At 40.2% G+C, this 25864-nt stretch overlaps 1 protein-coding gene and 1 non-coding gene across 3 annotated transcripts in view; both read right to left on the reverse strand.

The window, feature by feature from the left end:
- The window catches only part of OTUD7A (OTU deubiquitinase 7A), a 391545-nt gene that overhangs the window by 209817 nt on the left and 155864 nt on the right, over nucleotides 1-25864 (reverse strand). The window contains exon 1 of one of the 2 annotated variants that reach the window (XM_055326738.1): nucleotides 1804-1830. The exons of the other annotated variant lie outside the window; for it this stretch is intronic. The gene's annotated coding sequence lies outside the window, so the exon portion shown is untranslated. Of the gene's footprint in view, nucleotides 1-1803; nucleotides 1831-25864 lie in introns of those variants that run through there. 2 annotated transcript variants of the gene reach the window in all.
- Nucleotides 20596-20702, reverse strand: LOC129510679 (U6 spliceosomal RNA). Its single transcript, XR_008664648.1, has one exon. It is a non-coding gene; the product is annotated as a U6 spliceosomal RNA (small nuclear RNA).

A 25864-nucleotide genomic window follows, 5' to 3' on the forward strand; every position in this document is an offset into this window, starting at 1 on the left:
GAATGGAAAGTAGGACTTGAATAGATATTTGTATATCCATGTTCACAGTAGAATTATTCGCAATAGCCAAGTGTGATGGGATAGCCATATAAGGGATGGTTTTATTTCTTATCTTCCTGAGAGTTTTAAGAGAAATTTTCTTTCTAGGAAATGACTTTTAATTCACATGCTGATCATTAATTAGTTTGTCACTCAGGAAAGCACAAAAAAGCATGGAGGCCTCAGGACTGCTGGTATACAGTTTTGTTTCCAGTTTTCTAATGGAATCAAACTTACTGCATGTCCTAGCTAAATTTTCTGGAAATCTGATTTTAGGAAAAGTCTATGACAACTTCTGTAAATAAAGGGAAGATTTTCTTTTAGTGCTAGAAGATACCATAAATGCAAAATATGTCTATAATAAATTATGTAAAGGTGTGGTAGGCTAAAGTGCTTTTCAAAATGCAAGTTCCTCTAGAGGGAAATGCAAGAAAATTTCCAGTGATTTGAAAACAATACAGATCAGAAACACCATGCAGAGAGGGGACTGGCTATTAGCCAAAACAAAGGGAAGACCAATGCTTTGTGGGAACTATCCTCCTTGGAGAACAATAATTTCTAAAATAAAACAGCCATTTTAGTCCTGTATCTTGGTTTCCAAACGGTGAATTGTGGCTAGATTGCAGACACCATCATAATAAGGCTGGAAGTGCCTTTCATGACGCCCCCCGACTACAGACAGAGGGCCTGGGAATGTACTTGGAAACCAAGGACACACCACGTTTGGAAGCTTCTAGGTAAAAGCCTAGAATAACTCCCACATTAAAGCAGAAAGACGCTGTCCCTGCTAGATTGTCCTCCCCTTGCCCCATCTCTACTCTGTTGCAGAGTCCACTGAAAAGTATGTGGGATGACCTGGGATTGGTACCAGCCAAGTCCCCTGCTGGTGTGCAGTCCTGGGAAGCCATTTCAACCCTGCTTCATCTATTACCATGGAGTCCAGACTGTTCCAAGGCTCCTGGTGAAGACTGACAGGGACAGACCTCTGAAATGCTCTAGGGACTTGAAGGGGCTCACAACTGTAAGGGGACATTATTCTAAGATAAAAAACAGGCAAATAGGGAGCTAAAGATGAAAGCCAGATATACCCCAGGTTTAGCTGCTAAGAAGCAGCAGGTAGCAATGGGTAGCAATCGCCCATTTGGGTAGCGAATGCTGGCAGCTGTCCAGGGGCTGCCCGAGAGATCCAGCATGGACCCAGGTAAGTGTGTGAATGGCTCACGATGCACAGGAGCTCTCTCTGGTGTTTTCTCTCAGACTACCCAGACCCTGGGCTTCCCACTCCTTCTCTTGTGTCCAACGCCCACCTAGATTTTGTTGTATTTTTAAAATTTTTTTTTGTTTTTTATTTATTTATGATAGGCACACAGTGAGAGAGAGAGAGAGGCAGAGACACAGGCAGAGGGAGAAGCAGGCTCCATACACCAGGAGCCCGACGTGGGATTCGATCCCGGGTCCCCAGGATCGTGCCCTGGGCCAAAGGCAGGCACCAAACCGCTGCGCCACCCAGGGATCCCCTTTGTTGTATTTTTTAATCTGGTTCCCCCCCCCCACCTAACCCAATGTCCCTGTCCCTTCACAAGTCAGGGTCCCTTCAAACCCCATTTCCCTCGAGAAATCTTTGCTGATCATTCAACCAGCAAACTTTTAATGAGCACCTATTTCACCAGCAGCTGCAGGCAGTGGGGCAGAAATAAAGTTGATTGGTGTTTGCCCTCATGTACCCTGTGACCTAAAATGGGAGATAAGCAGGAAAATCAATACCTGGCAAATAGCGGGCTCCCTGATGAGTGACCCCGAGTCCAGGAGAGGCCACTGTGCTTTGTGCCACCTGCTTCAGGGGCCAGGGGACTTTTCAGAGAGAGAGAGAGAGAGAGAGAGAGAGAGAGAGACTTAGCTTGGAACTTAAATCCTACAGAATTTTCCAGAGAAATGGGGGAGGTAATTAGGGTTCGTTGAGGGCCTAGTCTCTACCCCACCCTAGACAGGTGGTTATAAGTCCTCTCAGGTATTTATTCTAACAAATACAGCTGAGAAAAGGGGCTCTGGGGGACACACAAGTTAGGGTTAGGTTCCACTTCTCTGAGGATGTCCTCCACAGGCCACTCTCTCACCCTGTGGCCTTGCCTGGCTCTGTTCACTCAGGGGCTGGCCACCCATCCTTTACCTGTAATGCTATGTCAGTTGTGCCATCCAGGTGTGGGAGCTGTGTGCCCACCAGGAGAGCCCACTAGACAGCTCCAGAAGAGGAAAGCTCAAAGAAGAGCTAGCCATGGGGGCTGAGAAGAGTGGGTCCAACCCTATTGCTGCTGGCCCAAGGAGTGCCTGCCATCCAGGTGAACACAAGACATGAGGAGGTGATGAGTGATCTGGGAGGCAGCATACTCTTGCATAGAAAGAGTGAGTGTCTGGTGTCTAGGCCAACATGGAGGGCTTGGAGCCAGGTGGCTGTAGCCCTTAAGAGCAACCACAGCAAGGAGAGGGAAGAAAGGAGGGAAGGAGGAATGGAAAGTCTTGTTACTCTGTGAGAGGGTCTCTATGGTGGGTCATGGGACCACATGTCCACTTACTCCTTCTCTGGGCAACTGTCATTCCTAGGATTGTGTTTATGTTTCCCAAGAGGAAGAGAGCGCCACTGCTCTCCCATTTCATCCTGACCCCACAGCTGGCCCCACTCCTCAGCTCTAAGATGGACAATCTGTACTATTTTAGCTCCTTGCTTTTGAATTGCCTAAGCACAATCTACATTTGACATATGCATGGATCCAGAGGCTCCATGGTGGGTCAAGTTGACACCAGGATTTAAGAGTGGACTCCTCCCCTTTGTCCTGACTGCTTACCATGGCAGTTCCTTCTTGCCCTTGACCATCCTCTGGAAAGGACATTCCCCAACCTTTACCATCAATCACTCATCCTCTTTACTTTCTGTGGATATTCTTCAATTACTCTGTTTATCTATTTATATGTGATTCAGTGAATATCACTAGACTGGATGTCCCATGCAAGCTGTGACCAGAGTCTTCCAGAAGTGTGGCACACAGAGGGGCTGACCATGGAACAATTCACGGAGGCCAGGGGGTCTGCTCCAGGTCCAGAACTCCTTCTAGTATATCAAACTGCTTTTCTGGTGGGTTCTGTCAGGGCAGAGGACATCATGACAACCCATAAGCACTCTTTTCTGTAGAATCTGAATTAAATTTCCCCAGTTCTTTAAAATCACTCCTACCCACCAGGCTCACGAAGCTGGCACTGATCCAGCTGCCCTCAACAATTTTCCTTTCCTGTAACACTCTAAGGCATTTACAGTGGGTGCATCCCAATAAACATTTCACTTTTTATTACCTTGAAATAACCTCTACTCTTGTCATAGGCAGAAGTCTTGCTTTTCTAACTCCACGGTCCAGCAGTGGCAGAATTTTATCCTTAAACAAAAATCTCCAGCGTACAGAAGATGTTCCATAAACAGTAATGAAGAAAACCCCCAGACTTCTAACAAGATCAGTCCACATCCTTTACAAGGGGTCTCATTCCAGTTGAAGCCACTCTTCTCCCACCTAACTAGCTGTCAAAGCTAGCGATGCTGATGCCACTGCCAGGAAAGCATACTTGCTGGCCATTCCCTAGCACTGCCTTCCTGAGTCACTGCAGCTCCCCATCTTACAAATCCCAAAACAGGCCAGGACAACACAGCAAAGTGCCAGCCATGACTCCTGGCCATTTCACATACTCTGTCCCTGCCCTTCCAGTTTTGTCATCCCCAGGGCATTTTCTTAATTTGAAGGTGGCAACCTACAAACACTTAATTAACAAAATGAAACAAACTTGCGGCATAGGGAGCGGGTGGGGGCCCCTTTCTTCTCAAGGGCATCATTAGACCTTTAAAGGAAGGCATGTTAAAACAGTGCGAGAGGAGACCCTAGGGCCTCAAGCAGGCTGGAATCTGACAAAAGTGACCTGTGTCTGGGCAGTACCAACCTACCAGACCTTTAATTCCTCTTACTCATCCAGAGCTGCACAGAATTGGGCAGGTGCAAAGCCACAGAATATGCAGTGCTGCTCTACCTTGGGAAACTGTATACTTTGGCCCTCTGAGACCAATTCCTGGACACTGGCAAATGTCATATCTGCTGGTCTCTGGGTCCTGCTTGTTGCCCCTTGTCACCTAGAAGTGAGTCCTTCAGTTCTTGATTTCTTCCCCTTGACTGGGTCCAGGAGTGGATCAGGACCCACCAAAGAAAAATATCTGAATGTCCCCCTCCTCCTCCTTTTACTCCCTAGCACTCCAGAGAGCTCATCAGGCTCCAAACATGGGGGTGGTGGTGGGGAGGCACACAGAGTCTCTGGCTTTCCACTGGGGAAGGAGAGACCAGGGGATGCCTGAGCAGGGGACAGATGGCACAGCTCTTAAGGTGGGATGTGGAAGAGCCTGGGGTGGGTGCTGAGCCAGACACTGTCAGTTCTAATCCCACATGGCTGCTCATTAGTTCTGTGACCTCAGAAGAGTTTCTTGACTCCTCTGTGCCTCACTTGAAAATGGGGCTAATGATAGGACCTACCTTACAGGGAGGTTCTCAGAATAAAATGGCTTAAAACTGAATACACATCTTTGTCTTCATGCATAGCTCCCCTCTTGGCTGCATGGGACATGGGCACCTGGCCTTTGGGTCCCTCCTGCTACCTCCCCTGTGATGCCAGCTCACTTCCTGGGCAGCTCTTCTCCACCGGCTGGGAGAACTATACTGGACCCTGTCATCCTGAGCCCTTCAGGCCCTGCTTGCTTCCCCTCTGCCTGGGTCTGGGGGCAGTACTGGATGTTTGTGTCAGCCAGCCTTCCCATCTCCCTCTCCCCCTCCAACCTTCTCTCTGGATAGAGGGTGAGTGAGCAGTGCACTAATTAGGCCCTATGCAAATTAAAGTTGAGATCCCTCTTTGTAGGAGATTCCCAGCCTACAAGCATTTCTCTTCAGGGAGTTCAAAATACCCTCCCCTCCTTAGTAGAAGGCACTGTGCCTAATGATATCTAATGACATCCTGCATTAGACTGTGGGGACAGCATTGAATGCACTTGGGAAAACACAATGTTCATAGCATGTCAGCCCATGGATGGGCTGAGCTCTGGCTTTATTACTATTCTCCACCTATGGGTTTAAAGGTAAATTAGACTCCAAGTGGCACTAACTGAGCAGCGGGCCAGGCCAGATCAGGGTCAGGTGAGCCTGGAAGTCGGGGGGAGAGGGACTAGGTATGAATAGGCAGGGCTGCTTTCTCCTCTTCTGGGGCTGAGAAAGTCCACTCAAAGCAGGACAGTGGCCCACAGTGGGCAGGAACAACATTATAGCATTGTCCTCTACCCAAGACAGAGCACAACACTTAGGTGGGTGGACGTGAGTTGCTTAGGTGAGGGGCCAGGTAGGCTGTGACTGTGATTTGGGGATAGGATGGCTGACAACACAGCAGTCTGAAAGCAGACCTGACTCAATGTAACGCAATCTCAAGGCTGTTCTGGGGCTTGGTACCTCCCCAATGAAGTCACCCATTGCAGGGAGGGTCCTGCAGGACCAGGATGTGCCTCCATGTGGCTACAAAAGCCCAAGGCTGCTGGTTTCAGGGTTCTGGATGTAACCACAGACAAGGTCTTGAGAAGAATCAGAACTACAGCTGCTTGAAAGTGAAGTTTTCTGTTTGACCTTGAAGCAGAAAAGAACTTTTTTGAGTGTTGCCAATGTGCTAGCCACATTCCATATGCTTCATCCTTACATTTCACCACAAATCTACACTCCAGGGGCAAGCATGCCCTCTTTAAATGCCTCTCCTATGCCCAGAGGAGTCAAGCAACCTGCACAAGGTCATACCACAGTAAGCCACCTAGAATCTGAATAGCAAAATCAAAGCCTCTGTTTTAACATTGTGCCACTTCTTGAAATGCACAGAGATGTTAATGATGCTTTCTCTTCACTTTGTGAAGGCCACATCACCTTACTACCCATGTTTTCTGGAGCTCCAAAGGTATTTGCCCACTTGAAAGGTCCTTCCCTGATAACCATTCCCAGAGTCCTGTTACTGCTCTTCAAGAAGCAAGCTTCACCTGTTTTTCCCACGACAGTAAGCCAAACGTTCTTTCTTAAGCTCTCCCTCCTCTACTGGGGATATTTTCTATTTCAAAATGGTTGAAATTATGCTGTGACAATTACATCTCTAATTCAAGATGAATTTTTTTTTCTTATCAATAATGGAAATGGTCTGTTATTCTTTGTTTTTGTTTTTGTTTTTTAATTGGGAAATTTTCACAACAGAGCTAAGCAGCTGAAACACATTTTACTCTAATACCCTGGCATTTTTCAACTTTTGGTACCTTTAATTGACATTGTTTCCCTAGTATTGTGACTTGTTGATGCTTCTGTTAAGAGACAGGCAAACAGGTGGAGTAACTAGGCTCTCCATGGCAAACATCCCAGAGAAGCCGCTCCTTCAGGCCCCCATCCCATCACCCCCAGCTCCTCTGCTTTCAGATGACCCAACCCATCCTGCACTGAGCGTGGTTCCCCAAGTGGAGTGTCTGGACTGTAGCATCAGCACCACCCAAACACCTGTTAGAAATTCAAGTTCTCTGGCTCCACCCAGACTTGCTGAATCAAAAATCTCAGGCGTGCTGCCCAGCAATCAGATTTTCACAAGCTCTCCAAGTGGAGAACCACTGAGCTAGAGACTAGAAAGAGCCTAGGAATGACCTCCCCGCAAAACCCCTTCTTTCTTTCTTTGCATGCAGTCTCAGAAGCTCATTCTTTCTTATTTCCCAAAAGATCCACTTTCAGCAATTATTCCTTCCCTTCCCCATTCCTGCAAGCTCTTTCTCTCTATTCTTTTCTTTCAGGTGGTTTCAAACATAAACATACCAAGGGGGCTTCTTGAAAAAGCATCTTTTGCTTGATCTCCTGTCCCATACATTCAACTCCCTTCTCTTCTTTCCTATATTTGTTACCTTGGCAACTTACCCTTTTGAGCATCACAGTCTCTAAGAGTAACAGTACCTATTAAACAGGCTGGCTCTAAGAGTTTAATGAAATAATATTAATATAAGGATGTGCTATGAGGGTTAATTCTAAGAGGCCTGGAATTAGCCTGAGCTGCTTTGCTGAAGTAAGAGATGCACCTGGTCAAAGTATAAAATGTGGTGACTAATATTGTTGTCTTTTACTCATGGAGACCAAGTGAGTTTCAGGGTAGGCTGTGCTAGTTTGTCAGTATTATTTATTGATAATAATGAGACTTACAGTTTGTACCTCATTCAATGTGGGGGTGGGGTGTGTGGGGTACAGAAGGGGAGGCGGCTCTGACACTAGGGCTGGTCTTTTAACAATAAAGTACTTACATGACCAGTAGGGTATAAGAAACCCCAGCTAAGACTGCTTTTGGGCTGTCTAGTTTGGAGACATTCTTGCATAAGTTGGTGGTTCAGAGAAAGTACATTTGGTACACCCCTACAGGAGCAGGACAACTGCAGGGAGCTTGTGTAGACTTTGGCCTGTCCAAACCACTTGCTGAAAGGCAGTCTTTGGTAATAACATAGGTCCTTTTGTGTTTGTTGCAATATAATATCCTTTCTCAGCAATAAACTATTGGTTGTTAAGCACTGTCATTTGGAGCTCTGTGAATCTGTCTGTCTGCCATAGAACCCTGTCTGGCTGCTACTATTAGTGCAGGTGACATTATGGCTATCTTCCCATTTGCAACATTATCACACACAATTCCTTGCTGAATTCCTCACAAGAATTGTTCATTGGTCTCTTTATCACTTACTCCACCCTGTGCACTCCCCTATCCTCTACCCAAATCTGGATCCCTCCTTACTACCTGATTGAAATCCTATCTCAAAAGTGACTATGTCATAGCCTTTTCAGCTCTTAATTGACACAGCTGGTTGCAGCTACTCTCTTAAACTATTCTTCATACTTGATGCCATCATCCTTCATGATCTGATTATTCCTCCTCTCCCCACCACTTTAGTTTTCACTAATTCCTTTTTTCCAACAAACTATTCTCCTAGATCTATCCTAGGCTCAGCTCTTTCCTTCAGATTACTGATCATACTCATTAAATGTTCATAAGCACTTGTGTTCAGATGGCCCCAAGTCTCTCTCCCTAGTCTTGCTGTCTTTTCTACCCTTTTGATCCACAACTCGCTGATGGCATATTCACTCGAACATCTCAGGAGTACCTCAAAGTCATTATAACTTAGCTTCTTTGTAAAAGCTGCTGGTTCACCATGTTGATCAAGACTTAAAAATTAGATTCTCCCTCGACTTCTCCCTCTCCATTTCAATGGGTCCTTTATGTGTCGTTCTTTGAATCAGTCTTTTTCTCTTTTTCTCCATGTCTCTCACCTCTCCTCTCTTCTCCCTGACCCTAGCAATCACGAAATTCTGATGTTGGTAGAGAATGGCCTTCTGTTTCCCTGTCTGTTCTCTTGATGCCACCATCACTAGGTCATCTGACTTCATGCAATGGTGTAACAGGATGGCTTTAAGACTCTCCTCTGATTCAAAATGCATGATGAAAAAGAAACATGATGAAAAAGAGAGTATCTACATCATAGTGTCAAAGTATCTCCCACAAAATATTTATTAATTATAAATCGTAACTTTACAGTAGAGAAGCTTGACAGAAACAACATTAATCAAGTGATCAAGGTTAACAAGACAAGCTTAAAGTTTGTGTTCCCCCTCCAAAAATCATGTTGAAACTCTAACCCCCAACGTGATAATGTTAGGATGAGGGGCTTTTGGGTGGTGCTTAGGTCATAAGGGTGGAGCTCTCATGAACGGGATTAGTGAGAGCCATTATATAAAAGACCCCAGAGAGTTTTCTTGTCCTCCTTTTCCTATGTGAGGATCTTGGGAGAAGTGCACATTCTGCAATATCCCCCAGGAATAGAGATGCAGAATCCTTAATAAATATTAGCCAATAGAATTTGGTATATATAAAAATAAATATATACCACGACTAAGCAAAGTTGATTTTAGGGATGCAAGGCTGGTTCAATATTTGAAAATCAATCAGTATAATGCACCATATTAACAGACTATGTATCAATTGATATATAAAAAAGATTTGACAAGATTTAATCCCCCTTCATGAATACAAGTTCAGCTTCAAGAGCATCTACAAAAATCTACTGCTTAATGTTATGCTTAATGGTGAAAGTCACAATGCTTCCCTCCTAAGATTGGGAACAGCGCAATGATGTCTGCTTTCATCACCCCTATTTAATCTTGATGTGATGTTCCAGCCAATGCAATAAGGGAAGGGAAGGACATAAATGACATACAGATTGGAAGGAAAGAAACTAAAATGTTGCCATTTCCATAGGACATGATGTTCTATGTAGAAAATCCCAAGGAATCTACAAAAACTCCTAGTACTAATTATTGAGCACAGCAAGGTCATATGACACAAGACCAACATACAAAAACCTATGCATAGGTTTAACTCTATGTTAGCAAAAAAAATGTAGACACTGAAATTAAAAATACAGTATCACTTATAATCTTTCATTAAGGAAATGAATACTTAGTTGTAAATCTTAGTAAACCTGTATAGGATTCATATTCTGAACACTATGAAACACTGATGAAAGAAATCAAAGATTTAAATAAATGAAGAAATATAATGTGTCCATGCATTGGAAGACTCAAAATACTAATGGTGCTAAAATTCCTCATATTGATATACAGATTTAATGAAATTCCTGTCAAAATCCAGCAAGAATTTTTGTAGATATAGACAAGATTAATGTAATACACTTACATGGAAAGGCAGTGGCAGTGGAATAAGAATAGTTAAAAAGATTTTGAAGAAAAAAGAATCAAGGAGAGTTAAATCTACCCAATATAAAGGTGTACCACACAGCTACAGTAAACAGACTGTGGCATTAGTGGAGGGCTAATACATGCAGATCAATGGAAAAGAAGCCAGAACCCAGAAGTACAGCCACACAAATATACCCAATTGATTTTTGTGATGGATAATTCACCCTCAGTGGTTATTTTTTCCATTTCTATCAGAGCTCTAGAGTCTGATTTCTAGAAGGAAATTACTTTCTTCTTAGACTTCTTTGCTGTGACCCACAAATGAGAACAACCCTTCAGACATGATTTGGCCCACAGGGTAGAGAAACTCAGTGTGTTGATTAATTGAGACCCATTCGAATTTCTGTACCCTCAGAAACTCATATGAAGTTACTAGTTAAGCTTTTGTTTCCAGTTAAACAGCTAGGTTCTTTTGTTTGCTTTTTTTATTTTTACCTTTCAATCTAACTCACCATTCCATTTCATCAGTACTAAATTTCATTCTGTTGTATTTGGCACACCACAACTCCTCTTTTTGGCTCTCAGTTACCTGATTCCCTGTGTATGCTTGCCAACTCCTGACCTGTAGCACTTTTTAAAATGGCTGGACAGGAAGGAAGGCATAGCCTTGTAGCAAACTACCGAAGACCTATTTCTAGGCTTAACTAAATGATGACAGATAATGTTTTCTTTGTTTACAGTATTTGACATATCATTAAACTGACATCCAGGCTACATTTGTCCATTGTTATTATAGGACTGTCACAATGAATTTGCAAGCGCAGTGTTACAGCTTGAACGGGCCTTAGAAATAATCTAAAATGCAACATCTTCCATTTTATAAACACAAAAAAAAAGACTCAGAGGTGAAGTGTTTTCTCCAAGATTAACAACAGATTAAGTGACAGTTTAGATATTTGAACTCAAATATTCTGATCCAAATATGGTTATTTTGTGTTTGTATTACATTATGCTTCCTCTTTATCAAATGCACCACAAAAATTCTGATGTATGATGTCTCTAGGACTCCCCTACAAAAACTCTATCCAGGAAGAAAGTGTGGTAGAGCCTACCCTAGGTGCTGCCAACAGCACTTTTAGCTACTACTGTTTACCAGATGCCCTCCTTTCTCTAGTCACCTGTCCCAGAATGGTATGTAATATGGATATTACTATAATTTGAAGAATTAAATTTCCCTCTTCTTAAAACTCCTAAAAAGTTTTTATAAAGGGATCCCTGAGTGGCGCAGCGGTTTGGCGCCTGCCTTTGGCCCAGGGCGCGATCCTGGAGACCGGGGATCGAATCCCACGTCGGGCTCCCGGTGCATGGAGCCTGCTTCTCCCTCTGCCTGCGTCTCTGCCTCTCTCTCAATCTCTGTGACTATCATAAATAAATAAATTTAAAAAAAAAGTTTTTATATGAAATCTAAAAAAAAAAAATTGAACTGATTAAAGAGAGAGCAAGCAGATTAATGTATGCCATAAGTGGGGGTGGGAGGTGGGAAAAATGGGGAAGGGGCTAAAAGGGTACAAACTTCCAGTTATTAAAAAGTTCTGGGGAGCCTAATGTACAGCATGATGACTACAGTTAACAACACTGTATTGTATATTTGAAAACTGCTATAAAAATGTAGATCTTAGAAGTTCTCATTACAAGAAAATAACGTGTAACTATGTAAGATGATAGATGGTAACTTTGTGGTAATGATATGATTTCCTTCTCTCTGTAAATATTAAGTCATCATGTGGTACACCTGAAACTAATATGTTATATATCAATTATATCTCAAAAAAACTGAAAAAAAGTATTTATGAAAATTCTTGGGGTTACTATCAGAGGAAAATCTCCTGGATATATTGTTGATTTTACACACTAATTTTGCCACACATCTGAACCTAAACCACACAGCCTAGTTCTTGGGATAGTCTACTTCATCTTCTATTTACCTATATATATGGTGTGGTAAAATGACCTACTAATTTTCTTCCTGATTTATACTAAATGATGATAACAATTTATTAAATACTGTTTTCCCACTGGATTCCATGTGAGAGCATGAGGTCTGGTTTTCCATATGGCACCCAACTGCCTCATCCTGATTTAGTACCACAGCAAGCCATGCATCTCCCATGTTAAAATTTTATCTGACAGTATGGAATGTGCCTTCTACTTCTGAAATATTATTTTAAAGAATTGTGACTTTTGTTTAAAAATTATAAGTTCTAAATAAATGACAGCATATTCATAAACTAGAACATATAGAGACACTGAATTACATTTCTGAAATTTTAAATGCCATGGGGAAATACTTAATGAGTAAAAAAATCAAGAGAAAACCACATATATGGTATGATCTTAAAAATGTAAAAAATGCATATATAAAAACCAAAAGAAAATACGTTAACATATTATTATACAGCCAAATCTGCCAATTGATTTCTTTATCATTTTGGGATTCCTGCATGACTTAAGAAGGACTCCTTGGGCAGTCTTCTAAACTTTCTCTAGTATTTGTATAATTGGACTTTTAACCCTACATTTAGATTTAAAATCCATCTGGAATTTACTCATCTACATGGCATATTGTTGGCATCCAATTCTATTTTCTTTTAATATCATTGATTAAGACAATATTTATTAAATATGACATCTTTTCCTGCTGAGTTATATATACATCTAATATGCTTGTAAAACCTGCACCCCGATGTTTATAACAGCAATGTCCACAATAGCCAAACTGTGGAAGGAGCCTCGGTGTCCATCAACAGATGAATGGGTAAAGAAGATGTGGTTTATGTATACAATGGAATATTACTCAGCCATTAGAAACGACAAATACCCACCATTTGCTTCGAAGTGGATGGAACTGGAGGGTATTATGCTGAATGAAATAAGTCAATCAGAGAAGGACAATCATTATATGGTCTCATTCATTTGGGGAATATAAATAATAGTGAAAGGGAATAAGGGGAAAGGAGAAAAAAAATGAGTGGGAAATATCAGAAAGGGAGACAGAACATGGAAGACTCCTAACTCTGGAAAACGAACTAGGGGTGGTGGAAGGGGAGGAGGGCGGGGGGGTGGTGGGGGTGACTGGGTGGTGGGCAGTGAGGTGGGCACTTGATGGGATGAGCACTGGGTGTTATTCTGTATGTTGGCAAATTGAACACCAATAAAAAATAAATTTATTATTAAAAAATAATATGCTTGTACAATTGCTACTCTCCTTCAGTGATTTTTATTTTTATTTTATTTTTTTCATTGTGGTGCCAATGCTATACCCTTTTGTCTGGTTTAGATATGTGATACTATTAGTATATGACCTAAGTCCCTCTTGCTATTCTTGAAACATTTCTTGCTGATATTTGTTAATTTGGGCTCAGTAAAAACAAAAATCTAGTACTGATCAAAGCTGTATATTATATTTGTATATTAATTTCAAAAGGATTGAGGTCTTCAAATTTAGCTTCCCTATCCATGAGCATGGTATATTTCTTATTATGTATATTTTTAAGTCTTTTTATTAAGAATTCATACTTCTCATACTTGTTTTGGTAGGCATTCCTACAGAAAAATAGAAATGAAATATATACACAGTAGAGATTGGGAAAAGTTATTAGTTTGAAAAAAATTAGACTTCCTAATGTATAAAAACCTTACACAGGTGATAGAGAACAATAGTCAGAGGACAGTTGGCCAAAGCCATTCTTGTAAAAGAGGGATGGAGAATAGTTGTTAAAGGTAAGAGGGGATGCAACACCTACTGCATATCACAAGAAATGAAGGAAATGCAAAGCAAAGCAAAGTACTTTTTTTTTTTCCTGGTGAAATTTGTAAAACTTAAAAAGAATCTCTAACACCCAGTGGTGATGAAGATGTGCACTTCACACATTACTGGTGGAAGTGTAAATTGAAAAAGATAGTGCCAGCATATACTAAAGCATCAAAATGCACATGTCCTTTGAATCATACTTTTAAGATTGTATCCTACAGAAATGAAGAGTTCCAGTACAGAAAAAAAAAAAAACTATATACAATAGGCTCTGCCACCAGCATTTTTTGTGATGGCAAAAGTCTGAACATTATCCATTAGGGGAGTGCTGGGATCAATTTTGCTATAGCCACAGGATATTGTAATGAGCATGTTATTTTGAAGGTTTACACCTTTCTTCCTTAAATCATGTTTCCTTTGCAGCTTTCTCCTTTAAGGCTGACTTACACTCAGAATCAAAGAAGTCACCCACCAGCTCTGAGTCTCAATATGCTGGATTTTCTTAACCCCTTAGTAAGAATATAGTCTTGAAATCCAGGCTTACTGGAGACAGAGAAACCAATCAAGTAAGTGTCTGAATTCTAATAGTAGAGCTTTCTAAGGCCTTTTTCAGGTATTAAAGAATTTCGTATCTGCCAGGGGCAGGGAAGCCTCAAGACTTCAAGAAGTGGGAGTAGAAAGCCCATTACTTCTAGTGACTCTGGCAGAGAGAAAGTTAGGGGAGGGGCACTGGGAGATACAGGCATCCTGTGTTCTTTCTGGGCCAAAGAACCAGGTAAAGAGGGTTGTCAAGAAGATGAAGAAGTAAAAGCAGCAGTGGGATGTTAAATTATACTTTGATCCTCTTTTGTGATTATGGAAGAAGGTCTGTCTGAATCTAAGTCTAATGCAGCAGTATAAGGGGGTTTTGCAGAAAGACATTCAGAAGAGAGAGAGAGTGAAGGGAAGTGAGAGACAGGGAGAAAGAGGGAGGCTAGAGAGGAGAAGAGAGACACACAGAGGAGAAGAGATAGAAAGGGAGAGAGAGGGGAAAAGGGAGATAGAGGCTAAAAGAGAGTATGGACTGATACATAAATACACATTTATTTATAATAAAGGCAAGGAATAAAATGTTATCAGTCATAAGCTTTTGAGTGATAGGATTATTGATATATCATCTTTGCTTTTTTATGTGTTTTCTGAATTTTCCCTTATATAGTCATACATCATTTTTGTGATAAGAAAAACACAGACATTAAAACAAACAAAAAGGCATTAAGGCATTTAAATCTTTTTGCTGGGCAGCCCCAGTCACTTAGCGGTTTAGCACTGCCTTCAGCCCAGGGTGTGATCCTGGAGACCTGGGTGGAGTCCCACATCAGGCTCCCTGATTGGAGCCTGCTTCTCTCTCTCTCTCTCCCCATCTCTAATAAATAAATAAAATCTTTTTAAAAAAATTAAATCCTTTTGCAATTCATCACAGAAAAGCTTTTTTTTTCCCCCTCTAGTAAGGTTACAACCAAACCAGCTGAATGATCACAAACCTAAATCCACAACTGAATATGAGTCCCAGGTACATATGAAAAACTGGTACCTGCAAATGAGGTGCCAAGCCTTGAATTTTATTAAGCTGCACTGTCATGGGAATATACATGCCTGAAAAGTGAGATCCAGTTCTCAGAGAACCAGATTCCCACTACATCAGGAGGCAGGTCTGTCCCCCCTCCATTGTCTATGGTGCCTTTGGACTGGCCTCCAGCAATGCATGGCAGTATGACAAGGTAAAAGCAAGTCCTCAGGTGGGGGGAAACTGGAGGGAAAAATCAGAAGACAAGACCAACATCTGGGCAATAAGAAAGAAAGAAGGACCCTTTCCAGTTTGTGATTTAGGGCCCCAAGACACTCACCTGTTCTGGGAGGTAACACTACAGAAAATCACTGGGTTTATTTCTTGGGCTGCAGAGCCAGCCACCCCTGTCTTGGTAATAGTGGCCTATCCTGGCTGTGGCCTTGTAAACACAAAATAATAAAAATACAAAAATTAAGAATGTGTAGTTATTCCTGTAAAATCCTTTGTTCACTTCTTTGATCTAATCAACATGGGGAAACAGGGCTCAAATTAGGACACTTGACCATCATACTTGATGCAGAGTACTGGCTAGCAAGCGAAGTCTTCAGCATCAGAACAACGGAGTGTTGATTACAATGATGTGGATGTCCTTGAACACAGCCACACTGGAAGGATGAAATAAAATAATTTAAAAAGTGAGATTCCAGTTCCAGGAAAAGATGGGATAGACAAACTTTCACCTATTCTGATCACTAAGAACAGTTTAAAACTCTGGGCTTTATACATTATCATAAAGAAACAGAGAAAAGCAATAAACAAATAAGCCTAGAAATACTGAAAGGTGGAGAGTAAAAGGCAGACTGGCTAGGGGCCCTGGGACCTGGAAAACAAGACAGTGGTGAGGTCTCTGGGTTTCCTTTATGCTTAATATATCTTGGTCTGGGTGTTGGACAAGCCAGTGACTTGGCTATGCCAATGGACACTCTCAAAAGCAGCCTGCTGTCTCTGGCCAAAGGACATAAAAAGAGGCAGCCTAACAGGATGGAAAAATTTTAGACAATGCCCTCATTACACTAGCCAAATACCATGGAAAAAAACTGTGATTCCACCCTACCCCTGAATGGGGAGCCTAGACTTCCATCCTTGTTGGACTGAAATGAGACACCTCTATTTCCCCAACATGGGTGGTATCAGAGAAAGTTGAGAGGGGAGGCAGGACTTTCATCCTTGTTTGGTGGTAAGAAGACTCTCTCTTTGTACATTGTCAGCAGTAGCTACATGGGGAGGGTGGAATCTCATCCCCATCCAAAAGTAACACAGCACTCTTCTCCTCTCCACCTAAGTAGTGTCTGTAGGGACTAAGTGGGTGAGGGATTTCCTCCTCACAGCCAGGGGAGTAACAGCTGAAGCCTAGTGGGAAGCCTGGACTTCCACCCCAGCCCAGCAGTTACAAGGTGTTCCTCCTTGCTTCCCTAGGGTGTCCATGGAGGTGGAATGGGGAAATTTGTCTTCCATTCCTACCTGGAAATAATGAGGTGGCACAATCCTTCCTTTACCAGTCTGTTGTCCAAAGAGGACTGCCAAAACAAATTTTATTTTATTTTTTAATTTTTAAAAAGCTTTTAGATTTGTCTATTTATTTAATTTTAAATTCATATAGCCAACATATAGAACATCTTTATTTCAGATGTAGAGTTCAGTAATTAATTCATCAGTTGCATATAATACCCAATGCTCATCATTTCAAGTGTCCTCCTTAATGCCCATCATCCAGTTACCCTATCCTCCCCAGCAACCCTCAGTTTCTTTCTTATAGTTAAGAGTCTCTTATGGTTTGTCTCCTTCTCTGATTTCCTCTCATTCCATAAAACAGAAACTTTAAATAGGATTCAGAATCTCATAACATAATATGCAAGGCATAATTGAAAATTACTCATTACACAAAGAACCAGGAAAATCTCAACTTGAATGAGAAAAGACAATCAATAGATGCCAACATCTATGTGACACAGATGGTGGGATTCTCTGACAGAAGTTTTAAAGCAAATATCATACAAATGCTTCAACAAACAATTACAAGTATGCTTGAAACAAATGAGAAAGTAGAATGTCTCAGGAAAGAAACAGAAGATATAAAGAAGAACCAATGGAAATTTAGGACTGAGAAAATAAAATAACCTACATGAAAAACTTATTGGATAGGTTCAGTAGCAAAATTAATAGGACAGAGAAAGAATCATTGAACTTAAAGATAGAACAATAGAAATTACCCAATCTGAACAGAGAAAATAGAAAAAAATTAACCAAGGCTCAGGCACCTGTATATACAACAAAAGGCATAAAGTTTGTTTCATCAAAGTTTTAGAAGGAGAGGAGAAAGGATCTGGGGTTGAAAAAGTATTTGGGAGAAATCATGTCTTACAATTTCCCAAATTTGGCAAAAAACAAACCTACATATTCAAGAAGCTGAACAAACCTGAAATACAATAAATCAAAAAAAAATCTACACCAAACACAAAATAATCAAACTCCTGGAAAAAATCTTGAAAGTAGAGGAAGACAAATGACATCTTACTTATAGTGAAGAAACAACTCAAATGACAATGGGTTTCTTAGAAACCATAAAGACTAGAAGGAAGTGGAATAACATTTGTCAAGTGCTGAAAGAAGAGAACTGTCAACCCAGAGGTCTATATCCAGCAGGAATGAAGGAGTAATTAGGACATACTCAGATGAATAAAATCTAAGAGAATTTGTCACTAGTAGGTCCACTCTAAATGAATGGCTAAGGAATTTCTTAAAATGGAAAAGAAATGAACAACCACCACCACAAAACCACAAAACCCCCCAAAACTTAGGACATGCTTCTTTTCTAAATAATATTCAAGGTTGGAAGCAAAAATTATAACTTTGATGTGATTGTCAAAGTATAAATAGAGGAAATATTTAAAATAATTATTAATAGGAGAGGGTAAAGGGACTTAAAAGGAGGTAAAGTATCTATACCTTATTTAAATTGGTAAAATATCAACACCAGTATACTATGCTAAGTTACATATACACAATGCAATACCTGGAGAAGTTATTTAAAAAAACAAAGACTTAAACTCATACTGTGTGTTCTATAACCACAGTGGAATCAAAATTGGAAGTCAATAATAGAAAAAAATTAAAAAACCTTCAAATAGTTGGAAACTGAACAATGGACTTCTAAAGAATCCATGAGTTAAAGAGGAAGTCTCAAGAGAAAAAAAACATACTGAATTGAAAGAAAATAAAAATGCAATATAACAAAATTTGTAAAACATAGCTAAAGTACTGCCAAAAGGTAAATTTATAGCACTGAATGTTTACATTAGAAAACAGTAAAAGCCTCCAGTTAATAATCTAAGCTCCCACTTTATGATACCAGCAATGCAAACACATAGCCAGCAAATGGAAGAAGATAATAAAGAGTAGAAATCAATAAAATTGAAAATAGCAAAACAGTAGAGAAAAATTAATAAAACAAAAAGCTAGTTCTTTGAAAACATCAATAAAATTGATAAACCTGTAGCAAAATTGACAAAGACCCAAATTACCTATAACAAGAATAAAACAGGATATTGCTACAGATGCTCAGACACCAAAAGGATAATAAGGGAATATTACAAACAACTGTATACATGTAAACTTGGTCACTTAGATGAAATGGACCAATCCCTTCAAAAGCACAAACTACTATGACTCACTCAATATGAAATAGATCATTTGAATATCCCCCTAATTATTAAAGAAATTTAATTTACAATTTCAAATTTTCCTAAAGAGAAATACCCAGGCTCACACTGTTTCTGAAGAATTTTGAAAAATACAACCACATGTTTAAAAAGAATGCCATTACATACAAGCTCTTCCAGAAAACAGAAAAGTAACTTTTCAATTACATTAATGAGGCCAGTATTACCTTAATACTAAAATCTAAGAAATACAATACATAAAAAGTAAATAATATTCTTAATAAATATAAATACAAATATTACTTATATGTCATAAATAACATATAAATAAGTATAATAAATAATATAAACTCTATTTGGTCATGGTATAAAAATGTATATATGTACGTTTGATGGGATGAGCAGTGGGTATTACACTATATGTTGGTAAATAGAATGTCAATAAAAACAAATAAAAAAAGAAATTATATACATACAAAACCAAGTCAGATTTATTCCAGGGATGCAAGAATGGTTCGATATTCAAAAATGTATCAGTCTAATCAACCATATTAACAGGCTAAAGAAAAATCACACAATATCATTCATGGCCAAAACTTTCAGAACATTAGGAATCAAGGGGAATTTCTTCAATTCGATACAGAATTATGCAAGAACACTATAGCTAACATAGTTAATGGCAAAGGGCCAAATGTTTTCTAACTATGATTAGAGTCAAGGCAAGATGTTTGCCCTCACCACTTTATTCAGCATAGTACTGGAAGCCCTAGCCAGAGCAATAAGACAAGAAAAGGAACTAAACGACATACAGACTGGAAGGAAGAAATAAACTGTTCCTATTTGCAAATGACATCACAGTCTACATAGAAAATTCCCCAAAGAAGCTACAAAAGATTCCTAGCATATAGGAGTTCAGCAAGGTCACATGATAAAAAATCAATATACAAAAATAAACTATTATTCCTATATGCTAGAAATTAACCCATGGACATGGAAATTAAAAATACAGTACCATTTACAATCACTCAGTAAACAGATGAAATACTTAGGTATAAGTCTAACAAAATGTGTATAGGATTTATATGCTTAAACTGTAAAAACTGATGAAAAAAGTAAAAGAAGATCCAAATAAACAGAGAGACATACTATGCTCAAGGACTGGAAGACTCAACATTGTAGAGATGTCTCCGTAAAATGATGTATAGGTTTTAATGTAATTTCTATCAAAACCCCAGCAATATTTTTGCAGATATAGACACTGTATTATATAATTGATATGGAAAAGCAAAGAAACTAGAAGATCCAAGCATTTTGAAAAATAAAAATAAAATGGGATTAAACACTATCTATAACACTTATTACACAGCTACAGTCTATTATAAGGCTAGATAGATCAACAATACAGAATAGGAAACCCAGAAACAAACCTACACAGGTACACCTACACAGGTGTTTTATTGATTTTTCTTTTTTATTTTTTTTGCTTTGGCTGTATTTTTAAACAGCTTTATTGAGATATAATTCATGCACCATACAATTAATTACTCATTGAAAATGCACAATTCAATGATTGTTGTAATATTACATTAGTTTTAAAAATTGTGGAAATATATTTGTGACATAAAATTTGCCACTATAATTGTTTTTAAGTCTGTAATTCAGTGGCATTTAAAAAATATGGATAATTTCATGAATTTACATGTCATTCTTGCTCATGGCCTATAGTAATTTTCTCTGTATCATTCCTATTTTTGTACCCGTGCTACCAAAGTGAGTACTGGCCAACTGATTTTTGATAAAGCTGGAAAAGTTATTCAATGGAGGCAAGGCAGTCTTAGGCAAATGGATTTCACTTGCTGATTGCATATCAATTGGTAAAAAAAAGCCCAAAACAAAACAAAACAAAAGCCTCAACCTCATATTTTATACAAAAATTAACTAAATATGGATTATAGTTTTATACATAAAACACACACCTACGAAATCATTAGAAGAAAAAAATTGGAGAAAATCTTCAGGATGTAGGGCTTGGTGACAAATCAAAAGCAAAAATCAATAAATTGGACTTTATCAAAATTAAAGCCCTTGGATCTGTGAAGGACCCTGTTAAGAAGGTGAAATGACAGGCTGGGAGAAAAGGTTTGCCAAACACATGCTGACAAACAACTATCTAGAATATATAAAGAAACTCATCATTCAACTCTAAAATATAAACAATCCAATTAGAACATGGGCAAAAGCCCCAAAGAGGCTATATAAAGAAATGCTTTTATTTCTGCTCCTGTGGCCAGTATGTAAATGGAACACAAAATGATTCAACAGCAATACCCCAGACCCCGCAGACAGGGGAGGTTTGAAGATGTGACTCAGAAAAGACTGCAGAGACACCAACAGGGGATCAAGGTCATAGTGGCTGTACACTGGGTTTTCCTAAGTAACTGCTAACCAGAGAGCCATGAGACTTTCACAGAGACAGGGAAAAAGGCTCACACTAACCTCTCAGCCCTACTGGCACCAGGACACACCTAGTAGGGGCAGAGAAAGCCAGGCCTAGCTGCTTAAAGCATTTAAATTTGAACTTGAGCCAATTTGTTGACACAGAAACTCCCCCCCCCCCCAGTTATGGCATTTGCTTTTCAAGAGTGCTGCATGGAATAAACAGGGTCTCCGTGGTCCCAAGTGCCCAAGTCATGGGTTCCATGATGCATACTAATTAGTGTTTATAGCAGTGCTGTGTCAGAAAAAGTGGGGAGAAAGATAAGGTGTTCTTTAGAATATTGATCCAACTCCCCAGACTTCCAGAGTGTGCAAATAAAGTCAGTGCCCCTCTTAGAGAGTGAAGCTCAGTGGGACAAAGTCTTGCCTGGTACTCAGGGTGAGACCACCCAGCTTGGGAAGCAGTGGTGGGGGATTATGCTAGGTCCAAATCAGAGTTTGGGGATACTGAGCATTTTACCTATTCTGTTTGTAGTTTAGATGAGGTCACACACAGAGTAGAAGTGCTGAGGTGACCAAGACAGAATGAGAATGAGCAGTGATGAAATGAGGCTCATGCTGTTAACTGGCTAGTTCATGAGGTGATGAAAGCTTGATTTTCCAAACAGTAGTGGGACAAGTACATCATGCAAAGGTGTGATAGGTGAAAAATGATGATTTTTCAGCAGGCCTTTGACTTGAAGGGGATGTGAAGTGGGTCATAGGCTCTCAGTTACTCCTTTAGGGTATAGACCAGGGTGATGTCATAGTTTGTCTCACCCCCTGCTTCAGCCAGTCTCCTGGAGCTGACTCTATCCAACAAGCAGTACATTGCCTTTGGTTAAGATGACATGCCACTATAGCGTCTCACTTTCTTCCCTGATGGAGAAGAGCGTCTCACTTTCTTCCCTGTTCTTTACAGCACATTGCCTCATCCTAAACCCCCTGCTCAAAATTGTTTTCCTTCTTTTTTCCTCCCTCTCTCTTGCCTTACTTCTTTTCACTAATCTCCATAATTCTGCCAACCTCACTGGCTATAAATCACTTTGAAGTCACCTGGTTCTCCAGGAGGAATAAAATCTAAATTGCACAATGATATCTGTAATACCTACAAAGCCTTGAAAAATAGGGAAATACAAACTCAAGAATGGGAAAGCTTATACCTCCCTAACACTTCCTAGAGCAAGGTCTTTTTCTTCCTAGCAAAGTTGCAAAACTCCACTAAGTTTAATTCTGAGAATTGATTCCACGGTTTGCACAGGTGTTCAAAGGACATATGAGAACAATACATATTTGAGATAAGTGGAATAACGCACTTTTGTTTGTGCCATCTCAGATTGGGGTGCATCAGCTGCATTCTTTGAAGCTTTCTCCGTGCATAAACTGTGAGTGTCTGGGGAGCCATGGACCAGGACGGTAGCCCCAAAGGGGACTTTTCTTTCCTCCTTCAGCAGATGTGTATTGTGTTTCTCTCTCCATTTCCTGGGCAAAGACCTTCTGAGCACAAAAGTGTGGTAAGGAAGTACAGCTATGAAGCAGGTCACATGGTGGGGTCCTGCCCTGGAGGCCCATCTGGAGCACCCAACAAAGGTCTGACAGGTAGCACTAAGTAGCGAGTTAGCTGCCCAGGTAAAGACTTGGGGAAACTGAATGTCCATGACATGGGGAATGTAATCAAAATGCAACTTATTTTTCTCTCCTTCTGACCTCCTATTTTAAGGAGGGACTTTAGCTGAGAGAATTCAGAAGAGTTGTTCTTTCCCCTGGGTGGGAATCTGGCATGCTCCCTGACTTACAAACACAGTCTGCATTCTAAGTGGAGTGTATTCTGTCTACTGTGTTAATTACACCTCCATCTCTAACCTTCATTTAAGGTAACCTTCTTCTGCTCCTCTAACCCCAGACTGGGGGCTCCTGCCTGCTAAATTTGAGGCAGGGGAAGAGAAGTTTGAACTGAGAATACTCCAGACTTCACCTTGTGCCCCCAGGCCTGGCAGAGCTTTTCACTAGGAAATGTCATTAATAGGGTGAAAGGCAAACCAAAAAAGAAAAGTTCACTGAGCCCTGCCGCATCAAGAAATAATTTAATAAGAAATAGTTAATCCAATACCTGAACATTTCATAAGCAGACACCTGAATAGCCAAGAATCAATGAAAATTTGCTCAGTCTCATCATTTGTTACCACAAAAATGAAATTAAAATCACAATTAGATACCTGCCATATCTAAAATTACTAAAACAAAAAATACCAAGTGTTGGTGAAGATGTGAAGCAATTTGATCTTCCTCTAGGGCTTGTGAGATTGTAACTGGTTCAACACTTATGGAAGATTATTTGGAAGTATCTGCCAAAACTGATCGCACATATACCCTATATGACCAGCAATTTCAGTACTTGGTACATACTCACCCACAATGTATCCACATGTACACTAAAGTGTATGGGAAGTATCTTCATAGCAGCATACTACTCACAGCGCTAAGAACTAGAAGCAGCCCAAATGAACACCAGTAGTAGAATGGATAAATTGGCATATATATACAAATGGACAAAGAGTATATATGAGTAGCATTGTATGAACGAATGACCTGGCGCTACATGCAATCTACTATTTTATTCATCATGTGAAGTTTACAAATAACCTACAGACTGGAAATCACAATAGTAGATAGAGTGGACTGAGGAAAAAGGGAGTGATGGGGAAAAAACACAGGGGGGCAGAATGGATGCAGATAATGAGCTGTTTTTTGGTCTGAGTGGTGATTACAAAGGGATATTTGCATTTCTATAACTCATGAGGCTGTATATTTTGATGTGTGTTTTTCTGTAGGTATATTATACTTTAATAAAAATGATGGGCAATAAAAATCTGTGGACCGTAAAAGAGCCCTTATGTAAACCTACTAAACAGGTTCATGAAGGACTTCTCCAATCCAACTTCTGTCTACTCACTTTTTTGAAAAACAGCCTTCCTGGCACATAGCTGGACATTTGCTAGCATGCTATTGATCATTTCACTCAGTCTGAACACTTTTATCCACATCAGCAAACCACAGTCTGCATCTTCCTCCAATTCCTTCTTCCCAACACCAGACAGATCTTTATTTTTTTAAAATTTATTTTTTATTGGTGTTCAATTTGCCAACATATAGAATAACACCCAGTTGCTCATCCCATCAAGTGCCCCCTCAATGCCCATCACCCAGTCACCCCTACCCCCCGCCCACCTCCCTTTCTACCATCCCCAGACAGATCTTTAAAAGATACAAATTATATTACATAATTCCCTGCTTAAAGCCCACCAATAGCTTCCCACTGCACTGGAAAAAACTCCAGACTGTTTCTCAGCTTTTAATATCTTTGTGTGTTCTGCACCACCTGCTGCACTCAACTCTCCAGGCTTACCTGGAACTAGCACCTGTGAATGGCTTTGCTAGAAGAGCTTCCCCAGCGCATCCCATGTTCTTCCTTTCATTCTAAGCATCTGCATCACCACGGCTGAGAAGCCTTCTTTTACTCTTGTCTAAACTGCCTTCCCCTTTATTTTATTACCACACCAATGACTACTTCTACATAATCTGGAATAACATTACCCAGCCATCCATTCATCTGTCCATCCAACCTGTATATGTACACTCTGGAGGATTTATATTCTGGGAATTTGCCTATTTGTCTCCCTGGGACCTGGTATATAGCACAGTTCAGGGCATGTGAAAGCTGCTCAGTACAAGTGTGCTGAAGGAGTAGGTTAATGAAAATTATAAAGGCAACTACCCATTCAATGTATTCCTCTGATTTACACCTGAGTATTGCCTCTTGAACTCCAAAGTGAGCCTTTCTCGAAGAGTTCATTGCCATTTCAACAAAACTGCACTGAGCTCTTTCTGGCTCGACAGTGTGCTATGTACTGAGGGGGCACTGAGATAAGACACTGCCCCATTTTAGTGATGGAGTGAGACAAACACACTACTGCAGTGCATACTGGTTTGTAAGGAAGTTATATAATTGTAAAAAATGTTATGAAAATGAAACCAATCATTTTTCTTTTCTTTCTTTCTTTTTTTTTTTCCCTCATCAGAAACCCAAGAAACAACCCAAGGAAAAGCATTTAAAAAGGTTTACTGGTAGGGCATGTGGGTGGCTCAGTGGGTTAAGTGTCTACCTTTGGCTCTAGTCATGATCTTGGGGTCCTGGGATTGAGCCCCCCTTGTGGGGCTTCCTGCTCGGCGGGGAGTCTGCTTCTCCCTCTCCCTCTGCCCCTCCCTCTACTCATGCTCTCTTGCTTTTATGCTGTCTCTGAAATAGGTGGAATCTTAAAAAAAAAAAAAAAGGTTTACTGGTAACTATTCTGACCTAATTAAAAAAATATCGCTTAATTGGGGGTGATTGGTGGCACAGTTGGTTAAGTGTCCAACTCTTGATTTTTGCTCAGGTCATGATCTCAAGGTTCTTGGATTCAGCCCT

This window comes from Nyctereutes procyonoides, unplaced genomic scaffold (assembly GCF_905146905.1).
Source record: "Nyctereutes procyonoides isolate TBG_1078 unplaced genomic scaffold, NYPRO_anot_genome, whole genome shotgun sequence".
NCBI lineage: Eukaryota > Metazoa > Chordata > Mammalia > Carnivora > Canidae > Nyctereutes > Nyctereutes procyonoides.